At 41.2% G+C, this 14,074-nt stretch overlaps 1 protein-coding gene across 1 annotated transcript in view; it reads left to right on the top strand.

The window, feature by feature from the left end:
* LOC108101127 (nicotinamidase) overlaps positions 1 to 14,074 on the top strand; it is a 28,709-nt gene that overhangs the window by 1,702 nt on the left and 12,933 nt on the right. The gene's annotated exons all lie outside the window — the stretch shown is intronic.

The raw sequence follows: 14,074 nt of genomic DNA, 5'->3' as shown, positions 1-14,074 counted from the left end.
AATAAAATACTTGAAAAACAAATTTTTAAACAAGGATAAACAAGTTGTTAATGAACATGAAACTATTGGTTTTAGGTTTTGTTTTTAAAATGCTACCAGATAATAAAACTAGTCTATGCGTTCGTTTATATATTGTATTAGAAAGTTAAGTAAAGTTGTTTAAAAGTAAGATATAAGACGGATACTTTGTTTTTGAGTAACAGTATCTGTTATTTTAGTTATTATGTGATTAAAAATCAGGCGACACCTGTAAAATTGTATTACTATTTTTCTCTCAGTGGAGACAAATCCAAAGCAAAGCTAAGAAGCGTCCACAAGGAAGCGCCTTCAACTCTTGCGTTGAATATGTATATATTAGCAAGTGTGTGGGCGGAGGTGTGTATGTGTGTGTGTGCGAAGGCGCTTATGAATGTGTTGGTGCACGGCCCCATAAATTTGGGTCAATGGGAAAAACGTCAGAATTGAGTAATTACAACATAATTTTCAATTTTGCAGTTTACGTTGTAAATTAATTTGCGGTCGACATTGGCGAAGCAGCCTCAGATCACCACCACCCCCTTTTTCACCCCCTCTTCATCCCCTTTTCACCCCCTTTCGCCGGCTTAGGCTGATTCGTGACTGGATTTTTGGGTGGGGTCTTGGGGTTACGAGCTCTGGGTTTTGGGGCTTTAGGCTTGGGTTTGGGTTCGCGTTTTGGTTCGGGTTTAGGTTTGGGTGTGGGGCATTGCACAACAATTATAGCAACAATTACTGGACAGCCGGACAACAGACGTTGGTCTTTGCGTTGTTGTGCTGTTGTGCTGTTGTATTGCGCCATAGAACATGGAAAACGTCTATTGTTGTTTTTGTCGCTCCCCAGTTGGGGGTCATCCGTCTGTTGTGCATAATTAATTTGCAGTTATTCCGACTGCCTCGCGTGTTGATACCCAGTAGGTAAAAGGCCAATGAGTCCGGCTCATTGGGTTGTCACGCAGGCCTTCTGCTTCAATTCCTTTTTACAGTCACAAAAAATTAAAGTGCTTCAAAGTAAATAATGTGTATTAGATATAAAATATTTTACTTTGTCAATTAGGTAATGCAGTATCTCATCTAATCATCTAATAATCTAATATTAATGTAATAATAGATATTAGCTTATATCAGAAATTCAATCTCCTGTTTTGTTGGGCTTTTCAAGCTAAAGCTTTTAAACTAAAAACTACCCAAGATTCACTGCCATATAAGTTAAATCTTAAACCTTAGGTTAAGGCATGACATCAACAGCAATTATTTTTGCTGTCAATAAATTTAAAAACGGCTTTGAATGGCGCAGCTGGAAATTCAAGATACCGAAGCTCGCCTTTGTGCTCTTCCTATTTTTCCGACTCCACAGCAATGTGTTTTTAAGAGTGACAAAATAGTTTTCTCATCACCATCATCAGCAGACCCCTGGGTGTTCTGTTCTCTGCACAAAACTGTTTACGATTTTACAGCTGAATGGATTTTAATTGAAAGCACCGAAAGACACGCTAGTGTCAATGACACTCGAAGGGGAAGGGGGTTTTTTGGGGGTGGGGTTTTCCGAGGAAAACTGGCAGTTGCCAGCAGCTGTGACCAGATTTCGGATCATGTGGGTTGCCGGGCTTATGCAGAGAAGTCCCCAGATGCAATAAAAAATTGACCCGAAAATGTGTAACAAATGTTGTGACATATTTTCGCAACGTTTGCTCAGCTCCCTGCCGGCCCCCAAAAAAATCTATTGCAAACGATTGTGAGAACCCGCTGCCAATGATCCTGAAAAGCGCAAACGAAAAGAGTCTGAAAGGATGCTCAGAATGGGTTTTCCCCGGCCCGGGTGAAAATCGGTTTCGGGCAACATTTGTTTTGGCCCACATATAACACAAAATGTGCAAAAATGAATATGAAAACGGGGGTGCTGGAAGTCTGTAGCTGTATATGTAACTGCAGCATGGCATGAACTTAATCTGCTGCCGATTGTTTTTCTTGCTTTTCCAGTGGGCGTGCGGGGCGGATTTGTTGCTCAATTTGTAAGCGGCGTTCTGTTGTGGAGTGGGCGTGGCAGTTTTCAGTTGGCAGGGGGCAGCTACTTTGGGAGACCCAAATACGGCGCGTTTTCAATATTGCGGCAACAATTTTCATGGATTTTACGCTTTCTTTGTTTTTGCTCTGTTTTTTGGCTTGTTTGTATTTGGCAACTCGGTAATAATGAAACCAACAACTTTGGCGGCACCAGCGGGGGTGTGTTCATTTAATTGAAAACAAGGCGTGGCAGCGGCCGCAGCACTTAAAGCGAAATTGAGAACAGATGGAATGGCAAGCGAAAAACTTACAATAATTGCCCACAACAGTTTGGAATTGAACGAAGCCACTCAAATGGACTGGAGTCCCGGCAGCTCCGGTTAACTGGGATGATTACCATCGACGGCAGATAAAGTTTCCGCGGCCACTTAATGGGTTATTTATGGAGTTTCCCTTCCGCAGTCTGAGTGCTGAAACTAATTAAATTATACAATCAAAATTTTCTTCATATTTCATATAAAAAAAAACCGTGCACTTCGCTGGGGAAAATGGGGTGAAGAAAGAGTTTTCCTCTTTTCCAGGGTCTTGTTTATGATTTCCCTTTCTTAGTGGTACGTTAATTAGTTGCCTTTCATTAAATAAGAAGTTTTTTTTTAAGAGCAGCACCTGTTTTCTTGGTAATGTTTTTTGGGCAAACTTAGCTTTTCCCCTTTATTTTTGGATTAGTTGTTTTGTTTTGGATGAACTCTTATAAAAACTTATTTAATTTGGGTTCGTTTTTCCTTGTTCACCAATATATTTGCCACTATATTTATTTCTACAATACCTTGTAATAAAGATTACTTTAAGCTTATTTCCTTTTCTATTTCCTCACCTACTCAATATTATACACCAATATAACGTGATACATCATTCTGTTGCTATTCGCATATCGATTCACACAACAATGAAAGAAGGAAATTTCTCAAATTTTCAAAGACAAATATGCACCACAAATCACATTTCCATAAATGTATGTGTCCTGTCCATCCTGTCAGCGGACATGTGTGCTGTATTATTTATATCAATTCGGATGATATATACAAATTTGTATGGCAAACAGCTCGTGACGATAAACAGAGAGTGTAACCTGATACGTTGTTTGTTGCACTCTTTGGCCAATTTCTTTTGTGCAACAAATATTTTCCTCCATTATGTGGTGTTGGTGTGTTTGGACGCCATGGCGACCTTTTCTTTGGGGCTCTGCACATACTATCTTTGTGTGTGACCAAACACACACACAGCAGCAGCACACACACACCCACTCACACACACATGACCGTGGAAAGCGGACAAGACAAACAGTCGCCGCCCGTTCCATGCGAGTGGGTGGGTAAACAGACCGATCCACTGCAGCCCAGGGCTCCGTTTAAACGCATTTCCCATCAAGAACAAGCCAACGGCGACCACCCAGCTCCACCTGCTCAAAATCTTCCTACCGGTTGCATTATGGCGAAACCAAGGGACTACAATCTCTTTTTCGCCTCTCCACTGAGGGCATCGCAAAAACCAATAAGTCAAATGACCGAAAAGGCTTAACAGACCATGAAAAAAGGAAGAAAGGTAAGCCAAATGGTCGCTTGGGTGGAGAAAGCCAACAACAATAAGCGGAAAATCAGGAAAAATATCACAAAAAACGATGGCAGGAAATCGATGGGAAAAAAATGAATAAAGAACAAGCGAATTAAAAACGATAAATAAACAATAATGGTTCTTGAATTCCGCAGCAAGGGAGTGTAACTTTGCAAAACATAAAAGCAACTTCCGTGCATCTTAATCTCAGCTTTGGATTGAAAATTCTCTGGAATGTTTACACATTTTTTTTCAATCAGAAGGGGTTAAATGTACTTAAAATTCTTTATTGAATTTGTTGTGATGAATTAGCCAGTTATTGAAATGCTTCAAATTTTGTAGTGAACAATCAGTTAAGCACAAAAATTGTTCCTCAATAAAATTCCAAGGTTTTGTACCTTCAGATTTAGTTTTTCCTTTAGCAGTTTCTTTATTTCTATCAGCAATTTCCTCCACATTCCAGTTAAATTTTTATTAGCAACCATATTTTACGGAATTCTTTGCACAGAATAGAAGACCATTACAGCACTCACTTGATTCCTGTATTACCTTTGACTATTGCAGATTGCATTGAAAAGCTCTTAGACTCTTAAACCAAAAACAAATCTCATTGTTGACTGTTTGCTGCCGTGATTGCCGCATAAGAGCCGAGATCTACGAGCCAGGGCTTGGGGATTGGGTGGGGGTTGGGAGCTGGGGATTGGTGAGTGTGGGAGTGCAGTGGGGGATGAGGTCCTAGGGAAATGGGGGAAAATAGAGGCAGCCGGCGATGTCCCATTTGTGCCAAGTGTGTGACAATAAAATGTTTACTGATAGCAATACCAGTCGAGGAAGAAGAAACCCGGCAAGGAACAAACCGGTAAAGCAATTGAATGTGGCACAAAGTGCTCTAGTGGGTGGTGGATTGGCCCGGGATTGGAATTTCGTGCCGGGCTTGGGATTGGGATTGGGATCGGGATCTGGTTGGGGCTTGCGTTTGGGTTCGAGATGGGGTCGTGGATTGGTGCCATCTATTAAGAAAGGTTGCCAGGCAAAAAGACTGCCCGTCGACTATTATAAATAATAAATGCTGACTGGTCAGCAAGAGTCGGGCCACTAGAAGCAGAACTGTCCTTTTTCTTAGCCAGAAAAAAGGGAAAAAAAGAAAAGGAAAGACAAAAACAGTTTGCCGGCTCCTCACACTTCTCGTCTTTAGGTTTCGGCTTGCTCCGATGCTTTTTTTCCAGCTCACGCGCCCTTGGCTCATAAATCTCGGCCAAGAGTGAAATAAAGCTAAGCGTGGCTCCTGACGTCGGTGTCCTGGCACCTGGCAAATTGATTTGTTGGTTTATTTGGTATGCCAGAGAATGGGGAAACGGGGCCCCGAGGAGCCACGTAAATTCAGGCGCCGCCTGTTTGTGTCATAAAATACGAGGACATAATATGAACTGAGCTGTAGTGAAGTGTCCTGGTCCAGGAGCTCGACAATGACATTACGATGAAGTTAAGCAGCTGAAGGCGCACATAAAGCAATTTTCAATTGGGAAATTGTGCCGCTCCTTGGCGTCCTTGATCGATTAAATTCAACGTCCGGCCGACCACTTAATGCCTTTAATTTAAATCAATCAATCAATCAAGCAGCTGCTTCCACTCGAAGGGAGATTTTCCTCCCCACTTCCTCTACCGCTTATTATTATTTTAGTTTCCCCCCCCATGCCCTCCACCATTTCCACCATTTTATCATCAGCTTAGTTTGATGGGGGCGAGGCGGGGCCTCGGAATATTTTGGGGGCTCTGATTTTAAGCAGCTTAACCGTTTGGCTCAATGACCATTCTCGTTCAGCCTTTTGTCTTGCTAAGCTACTTAATTTATCTGGCCCGATTCGCCACGAAAGGTCTGCCTCTATCTGCCTATTTCTATCTAGGCAAGAGCCTTCTGTTCAGCCTGTGTTTAGGTTAAGACAATTTAAAGTGGCCCGAAATTGAAATCAAATCAAATCAATGCCGCTCATACACCCCCGGAAAATTTCCAGGAAAATTTTCGGGGTCCTGGACGGCAAGTGACCTGAATCGAATGCCCATTTGAATGCGTGTGCACAATAGGGCTTACATATCTATTCGGCTGTGCGTTCTACAAAGCGATTTCGGCCCACTTTAGATAAGGCTTAGGAATGGCTTTTACTCTACTTTAATTTTAAATTAGAAATTGGTTTGTTCGAGTAATAAAACCTCCATCTATCTGCTTAACTTAACCGTAATTATAAAATAGTTTCCACAACAAACCAAAACCACCCATCTTAGATTGATTTTAATGGCTAATGTATAGAGTTTATGACCTTTTCTAGAACGACCACTTGCCATGTCAAGTTTATTTCTGTTTGCCATATTGAAAATGGAATTACTCGAACTCTCGGTAATTTGCGGTGACCTTTTCAGGTTTCTGGAATGGCCTTGAATCAATTGCGAGTTGAATGCATGACCTGCATTTGCCATAGAAACACCAGACACCCCCGCCCAACCCTTCCGCAATTTACCTAACAATCTTTCAATATTTCATGACGCAATCAGTAACGTAAGCTAACACGTGCCGTAGCAAACGATATAAACGCAGTCGGACTTCGATAAGTTAAGCTACCAATGATAAAAAATATATGGAAAATATTAGGGTTGAAAAACAGTTCAACGAAAAACACCAGTACAAGCATAATATAAATATTGGGATCGGTTGATATTATATTATTTAATTTTGGATTAGGGTTTTAGAATCGATATAAAACTACCAACAAGAAATGTGATAAATGTATAGGTTAAAATTGTTTATGTAGAAAATATAAAACCAAAAATATTAATATTGTGATTGATTTTGATTATGTGTATAAAATTTGTCAATTTTGGATTAGGGATTTGGAATTTGACTTAAATATTATGTGTTTAACTATCATATCAATGTTTGAAAAGAAAAAAAATATTCAGGGTAAAATTAATAATTTGAAAACTACAAGCACACAAAAAATAAATATCTTATCTCTAGAGTTTTCCGATTGGCATTTGAAAAACACCAAAAATGTAGTGCTGATTAGACTAAATTTATTTTAGTTTATAGAACTTGAGGCATAGGAGGTTCCACTGTTATTGGAGCCGTGTGGGAGTGTGTGTTTCCCTGGCGTTCTTAACCCCATGAAGGCTGACATTTTGCTTGCATTTAGCTGCAGTTCGTTTCGCTTGCATATTTGGCCAATAAATTGCGCTTCCCGAACAAACTGGCAAACTGGAAGGCAGGAGCTGTGGCTGCCAGATCCTATCTTCTTCAGTTGCTCCGAGTCGGCCTGTGCCGCACTGCTATCGGAATGTCAAAGTTCAATGTGCAATTTAAATGCAACACCCTGCAATTGGCTTTGCCTTTTGTGCGCTGCAGGTGCTGCAGTCGAGGAATTTCGGCCAAATAGACGAGACTGCAAACAATTTGTATTTAAATTCACCGCAACAGCGGGATATGCGGAGCATGAGCTTCTGGAGAACGGAGCCTGCGGCTGTTTTTAATTGGCAAATAAAAATGCGCAGACGAGAAACGAAATTTTGCATATGAATGCAGAATGCGAGCGATTCAAAATTGAAATTTATGTGAAAAAATCAGAGTGGCAAAGGCAGAAAAAAGCGTAGTTTGCCATAGAAAGGAAAATAAACTAGGGCCTGGGCAAACAGACACACATACTCTCAAACGCCAGGACGAGCACACACATACTCACACTCACAAACGTATTCATGGCAAGCAGGAAGCATCGATTATTCAAAACATCCGCAATTGGGAGCGCTTATCAACACAGGCGTCATCTATCTCCAGCGTGCCCCATCTATGCGCAGTTTGTCAAAAATATTTTTTCACCGCTTTTTTATAGTCGGAATTTATTAAGCCACGGACAGGTCGTGAAAGCATGAGCTATGCACACTGGTTGGAAATTTATTTAGCTTTTGAAATATGAGTTTGGGAATGAAATGGTTTTAAATCATTTTACCAAGAGTATTTTTCTCTTAAACTTATGTATAAATGCAGAAAAAAGCCTTGAAATAATTATAGTTTCTAATAACTTAATTGTAATAACTTGAGTTGAAAAATTACATACTTCATTTAAATTCAATGATCAATAGCAACTTAATCTGAATCTAAAAAGTTAAAGAAAATAAATATATAAAAAGGTGTCAGAACCTACATTATTCTTGCTTTTAGTGCACAAATTCGTATTTTAGGAAAAGTGAAATCATTTTAAATGCTTTAAAATAATAGCAATCGAATATCCAAAACAAATCATAATTGAAGGTGAACAACGAATGATGTTTGAGTGCTAGTTAGTAAAGCAACTAAATCCATCAGTGCAAACTTAGATCAAGTGGTCCAATATTAGTGTAGATTCAGTGAATTAACAATGTTTTTCGAAATCCTAACTAGTTTGAATTCGTGCTTTTGAAATGCAATGATGTTTTCCACCGCCAATCGACTGCAATCAGACCGAAGCAGTTCAATTAATTTGTATGTAGGGAGTCCCCTTATTGAACTTCCGATTCGCTCGACCCTTTTCATCCTCAGCTCGTTTGATGAGTTTTAGTGTCTATTGTCGCGTGTGGGATAGCCACGCCCACACACATGTCCGTGTATCCTGGCAGATACAGCCATTTGTTCCCACACTAACATACTGACAAACACACAAACACATACAGCTGTACCCGTTCACACATTGATAGGTATCCTGCGCCTCCTTTGCTCATTCATATGCATGACGATGTGTCCATTTTTGTGGCTTGTCATTAATGCATAAAAAATGCTAATGGGCCGGCGTTTATGTCAACGCTTTTGCCAAAAAGGTGCAAACTGTTGTTAGCCATCGGTAGTTGTTGTTGCTGAAGTTGTTGTCGTTGTTGGCCAAAATGTTTGTCGTAATGCCTTTTAAATGAAGTTGTGCGCCATTTGCCATTTGAAGTTTGCTGCGACTGTTTTGTGTCCGTGTTTGGCCGTTTGCAATGATGGCCACCAAATTGAGTTGGCAATGCGGTGAGTGGTTTCTTCTTCTGTTTCTTTTTTTGCGAAAAAAAAACCCTGCCATCTCTGAATGTTCCATCGTTTTGTTTGGGTATAAGCTGCAATGTCAGATTAGGATGAGGACGGGTTTCATGGCCTTTGAGCAGAGCTGGTGTAATGCCAAAAGGGTTCTTATGGGTAATTGTGTGTGGATGGCTTCCATATTAAAGGCCGAGGTGGCCGAGAGTGCGGCAAAGTGTTTATCACTGGATCCGATGGCCAAGGCGGGTTAGTTTCCTCCGGGGGAAGCCGTACTCGAGTGCGATTTCAATGAAGATTAAAATAGAATCGGGCAAAGGTTGCGAGTGTTTGCAGTTAGCTGTTGAAAGCTTAATGAAACTGTGTGAACTTCAATTGGCATTTGACATTCGTGCGGTGACCTTTGGGTTCGAATTGTTCTGGTTTTGACTGAAATGCCAATAGAATTTAGTTAGGTGCTTGGGTTTAACACATGAGCTGTTAGTTTTAAGTTGTGTAAAGAGAAATCCATTCAAACAAGAGCAAGTAATCCAACACACTTTTCCGAATACCTATTTTTAAATTACTTGCTGGTTATTCTTTTCTTTTTTTATTAAGGCTTTTCTTAAAAGTCTTTCTAGAGTGCCTTCCCTTCTCGTCTAATACCATTTTCACAGAATCCATTAGTTGGCAGGAGCACTATTGCCCCACTGTGCCCTCCGCGCCTTCGAAAATCAACGATCCGAGGCGAACCATTAACGCTCCTCTATATCTCCTTCATCTGAGCATGCAGATGTGCCTGTGTGCGTGCCTGTTTGTTCTGGTGGTATTGGTGTTGATATTGGCAGTGGTAGTGGCAGCGGCAGTGGCAGCGGCACCGCTGTTTGCGAAGCCACGTATTCGCGTTTTAATGTTATCTGGGCGTCGACATCAGCGGCGCGTAACGCGAACATTTTTCAGCCGAGCCAATGCGGCAAAAACAGTTCGCAGGCCAAAAGGCGGCGCAGGCGAGGCCGAAACAAACTGGGACCCGTGAGAGCGGAGTTCATTGCGTTATTGCAGTGCCGGTGGGTCAAACGTGGCCCAAGTGTGGGAGGAGGAGGTCGTGGATTGGAGGCCGCACCAGGGACCGCAGTCAAAATGGCAATTTATCATTTTGTATTTAAGCGCGGTGCAGGTGAGAGTGGTGGAATGCGGGGAAAGTGGATTTGGATGGGGAAAAGCGGAAAACCAAACGAAAAACCAAACCGAACCGTACCGAACTGAAACGAAACGAGCCAACTGAAATGAAATGAAATGAAAGGCGGCATGTGGGCCACGTATTTTTAGATACTAACAAGTGATAAAAGCCAACCACGTACCTCCCATCGCACAGACACACATTCGCTGGATGGCAGGATGGATAGAAGGACAGATGGATGGATGGATGGAAGGCTGTGATGACTGAAGAACTGAGGAACTGACTGACACCTACTGCAGGCAAAGGCTGACTCGGCATTCCTTAACTGCGTATCCATCAATGTCGTAGCCTGTCGTCCTCCTGATCCTGCTACCGCCACCGCTTCTGCTTCTGCTTCTGCTGCTGCTGCTTTTCCGGCTGCTCCTTTCCAAATTGCTGCTGCTGACGTGCCTGCATTAAACCTATACAAAGAGCCAGGCGCCAGCAGACAGCACAAAAAATTGAAAGCCTTTTATAGGCAGCACACATACTCGGCCCAGCCCCATCTACACCTTCCGAAAATCCTATCAAAATGTTGAGAAGCCTTGCATGAAATTGAAATGAAGTTTACTGCGTTTTATAGGGAGAAAAAATATGAAATGTGTGGGTTGTAATATTTTGGTTTTGTAAGATTTATTTATAGTATTCAATCAATTGGTTTTATAAAAGATTATTATAGGGAACTCTTTTATAGGCATCTTCCCTCTTCTTTTTTTTTTTTTTTGATTATTTAGAAATCATAACTATTAACTTTTATTTATAAAGAATGTTTTTTCTACTTTAATCTGCGTATCATTTCCCTTTACTAACTAATCCTTATTTATATTTTTAAATATTTACCACAAACAAAACTCCTATCATCTGAGGGGCGTATATTAGCTCTTCAGATTCGTTTTAATACCAATTTACCGCGCCAGTCCCACAAATTTTCCTCTGGTGTAGAATCCAGGCCATGCCCCAGTTTCCATTACCCAGGCACAACCAATCCACCCCATCCAGAGCCAGCCAAGCAGAAGCTGCTAAATTTTTTGGCAATTCAATTGACGAACCCCAAAGGCGTTTGCTTTTAAATGCTCCACTTGGCTCCTGCTTCCTGTGTCTGCCGCCTGTTTCGGGTCCTGTTGTTCCTGCAACTTGAGCCTTGGCCTGGGATGCGTGGTTTATTAGCTGATCCCATCGCCTTGACAAGCTACTTTTGACACGCCCACCGCCGAAACAACAAATACAGGAAGTCTTAGGCGGTAATTTACTTTTCAGCGCTCTGCAGGCAAATTATGCAAGACTTTCGCCCTCTCCCGCGCTTTCCCACTTCCTAACTTTGCTCCGCAGGATGGAGCATCCGCATCCGGTTTTCCCTGGCTGCCGACTTACGGCAGCAGCTTAAAGTTTCCCTTTTTTTCCGTGTTCGGGAAGAGCATTAGAAGTTTTCAAGTGCCTCGCGGATTCTTTGGCTTCGGAGGGCGGCGGAAGCTATTGTAAAAATTGATAAAACAAGTTTAATTTTGTGTAGCACCTGTGTGTCTTATTCTAAAAACCATCGTTTGATGGATTTAACAAAAGGGAAATGATAAATTGATCAGTTCTAGTATTAAAATACAATTAGATGCGCATTTATTTATCCAGGAAAATATTTAAAAATGTATTTATTTGAATCTTTGAATCTATACTAATGTTCTTGAACTATTTTGCTACAGTTTAACTTAATGTAATGTATTTTCTAGATAGCATTTCATGTCTTATTATATGACATTGAACAGTTTTTGCATTAAAAATTTATGAATTAAATTACAAACTACGAAATATTTGACCACTTCGTTAACTGTATGTTGAAAACTTTAATTCCAGAATTATGTTTTCAAAATGCCACCGCCTTAGTTTACCCAAAAGTTATTAATTTACTACAGTTTAAGTTACTCAAGTGTACTTTCCCAACACCCTTGGAGATGTTTTTAAAAACGCCAAAACGTTTCCACCTCGAGCTCAAGCGTTTTAACCTTGGCAGCTCTGAAGTATCACGCAGTTGCCGGTAATTCATGGCCATCAAAATCTATTGGGGGCAAACTTGAAATCTGCTTTGCAGCACAATTGAAGTTTCGGTCACCCCCCTCTCCCCCCACCCGAAAAACCCCACCGGAAGGCCACCCTGCGTCACCTTTGGCAGTCGAACTCATAATCGGGACACGTGCTGGCTTCGTTATTTCTCTCTTATTCCTCGGTTGGCTTTCATTTACGCAACTTTCGTCTTCCCCTCGCCTTTTCAAATTGTCAAAGTTTTTTTCTCTTTCCCCGGCAATTTTTTTTTCTTTTTTGGCAGGGGCTAACTACTTACCCGCTTTTTGCTGGCTTTTATGGATGCTCTTTATTTAGTCAATGACTTTGACGTCGACAACTTTAATAGAAAGCAATCTGGAGACGGGTCTTTGAGGTGAGGTGTGCGCACGCGTTTTGCTTAATGCCGCGTAAATTGTTTCGCAGCCAAAGTTTGCACATTTCGCGTTATCCGCCATTTACATATTAACCCGAAACCCGAAACCCAAGGACCAAAGACCCAAGAGCCGAGAGCCCAAGGCCCACGGCCCCAAAAGCCCGGATTCCTTGGCTCCCAGGAGGGCTGCCGTCCAAAAATAGTTTTCAATTAGTGTGTTTCGGGGCGCCTCTGACTTGAGCAGGGGCTTCTGATTGTATTTTCCCCGGGGGCGGTAAAAATTGGAAAGGGCGGTGGATGGGAGTTGTACTTAAGTTTATTTGGACAAACTTTCCGCCGAGCTCAGCGAAATTATGCGCATTTTTATCGCTCGCCGGCATTTTGTTCATGTTTATGTTTGTTTATCTCTGGCCAAAAGTTATTGGCCAAATTAAACCGAAACTTGTTATTGTATCAGTATCCATCTTTGGTTAGCAATTTAAAGCGATATTCGGCGATCGTTTACAGCCATCGAATGGGGAACTGCTTTTGACTTTGCCTTCCCCATAAATCATGAGCAATATTTTTCATTTTATTGCGGCCTTTTGTACCTTGTGCGGCAAACATATTGTGCATAAATCTTTAATATTAAGTAAACACACATACATTGCCGTCTAAATTTAAATTTATCGCCTGCTGCGCATTAGTTGTACTAGAAAAAAAAGGATGGCAGGAGCTGGGCCAGGACACAATGTTGGGAGCTTAGCCGGGTAGCTCTGGATGAAATAGGACTAAAAGTTAAATGGAAATCTATGGCTTTGTGGCTTACCGGGGGAAAAGGAATGCGGAAAGGGGTTTAGGCTTTGGGAAATGGAAATGTTATAAGCTGCAGGTAAATGTATGCAGCCGAGGGAGATTTTTTGTAAAACGAAACTCAAATAGAAGAAAACCGAGAACGGGCTTAAAAACTAATATCTCGAAAAGGCAAGTGTAACAAAGGGAATAAGAACGAAGATTGAAGGAGGGTGAACAGTAAGAAGGAGTTACCTTGTTAACTTAGATGAAAAGTTGACACTCGAGCGTGGAAAAATCACTCAGAAATGCCAAAGGAGCCAAAGCAGCCAACGCAATTGGCCTTGTTAGCAGATGGCAACTCAAGAACCCTGTGCGCAACTGTACTTGCTCTTTTGTCCCTCCGCAGTCCCCCCTCGTCCCTTCCTGCGATCCTTCAACTTCTTCCACTTATTTGACGCTTTTCAAAACTCTCTCGCATATCCACAACAATCAACTGCGATTCGTGACGTGCTGAGGGCCCGCATTTCGAGGCTAAATGTCGAAAACTTTCATATTCGCCTCCCGGAGTCCCGCCATTAACTCTGCCCAAGAACCTGGCGAGAAGCCATGGTGAGCAGCAGGAAATCACTGCACATACAGTGCAAGAAAAATTGGTTATTCGCATGGAGTGCATTAGCATTATACTTGCTGTTTATATTATATATACATAATTTTATAAAATATGTAGCATTACTGTGGAGTTGTAGAGTTATAGACCTTCACGGTCTGCTTTAAGTAATTAAATGCTTTTAAACACAATATAGCATCAAACTAATTTGTAATAATTATATAATAAAAACGGTTTTGTTGTATGTGTAATACAAATGAATGACAAAATGACTTCCTGAATTTACAAAAATGCCCTACCATAAATTTGTTGTGATAGTTTGATTTCAGGACAATATTATTTATTCACTTTCAATTTATGCCAGAACATGTTAATAAGTAATTGGATTACGGTCTGCCTTTTTTATAAATA

This window comes from Drosophila ficusphila, unplaced genomic scaffold (genome assembly GCF_018152265.1).
Source record: "Drosophila ficusphila isolate 14025-0441.05 unplaced genomic scaffold, ASM1815226v1 contig_791, whole genome shotgun sequence".
Taxonomy (NCBI): domain Eukaryota; kingdom Metazoa; phylum Arthropoda; class Insecta; order Diptera; family Drosophilidae; genus Drosophila; species Drosophila ficusphila.
Note: the sequence above shows the minus strand (reverse complement) of the source record. Positions and strands in the feature narration are given on the sequence as shown.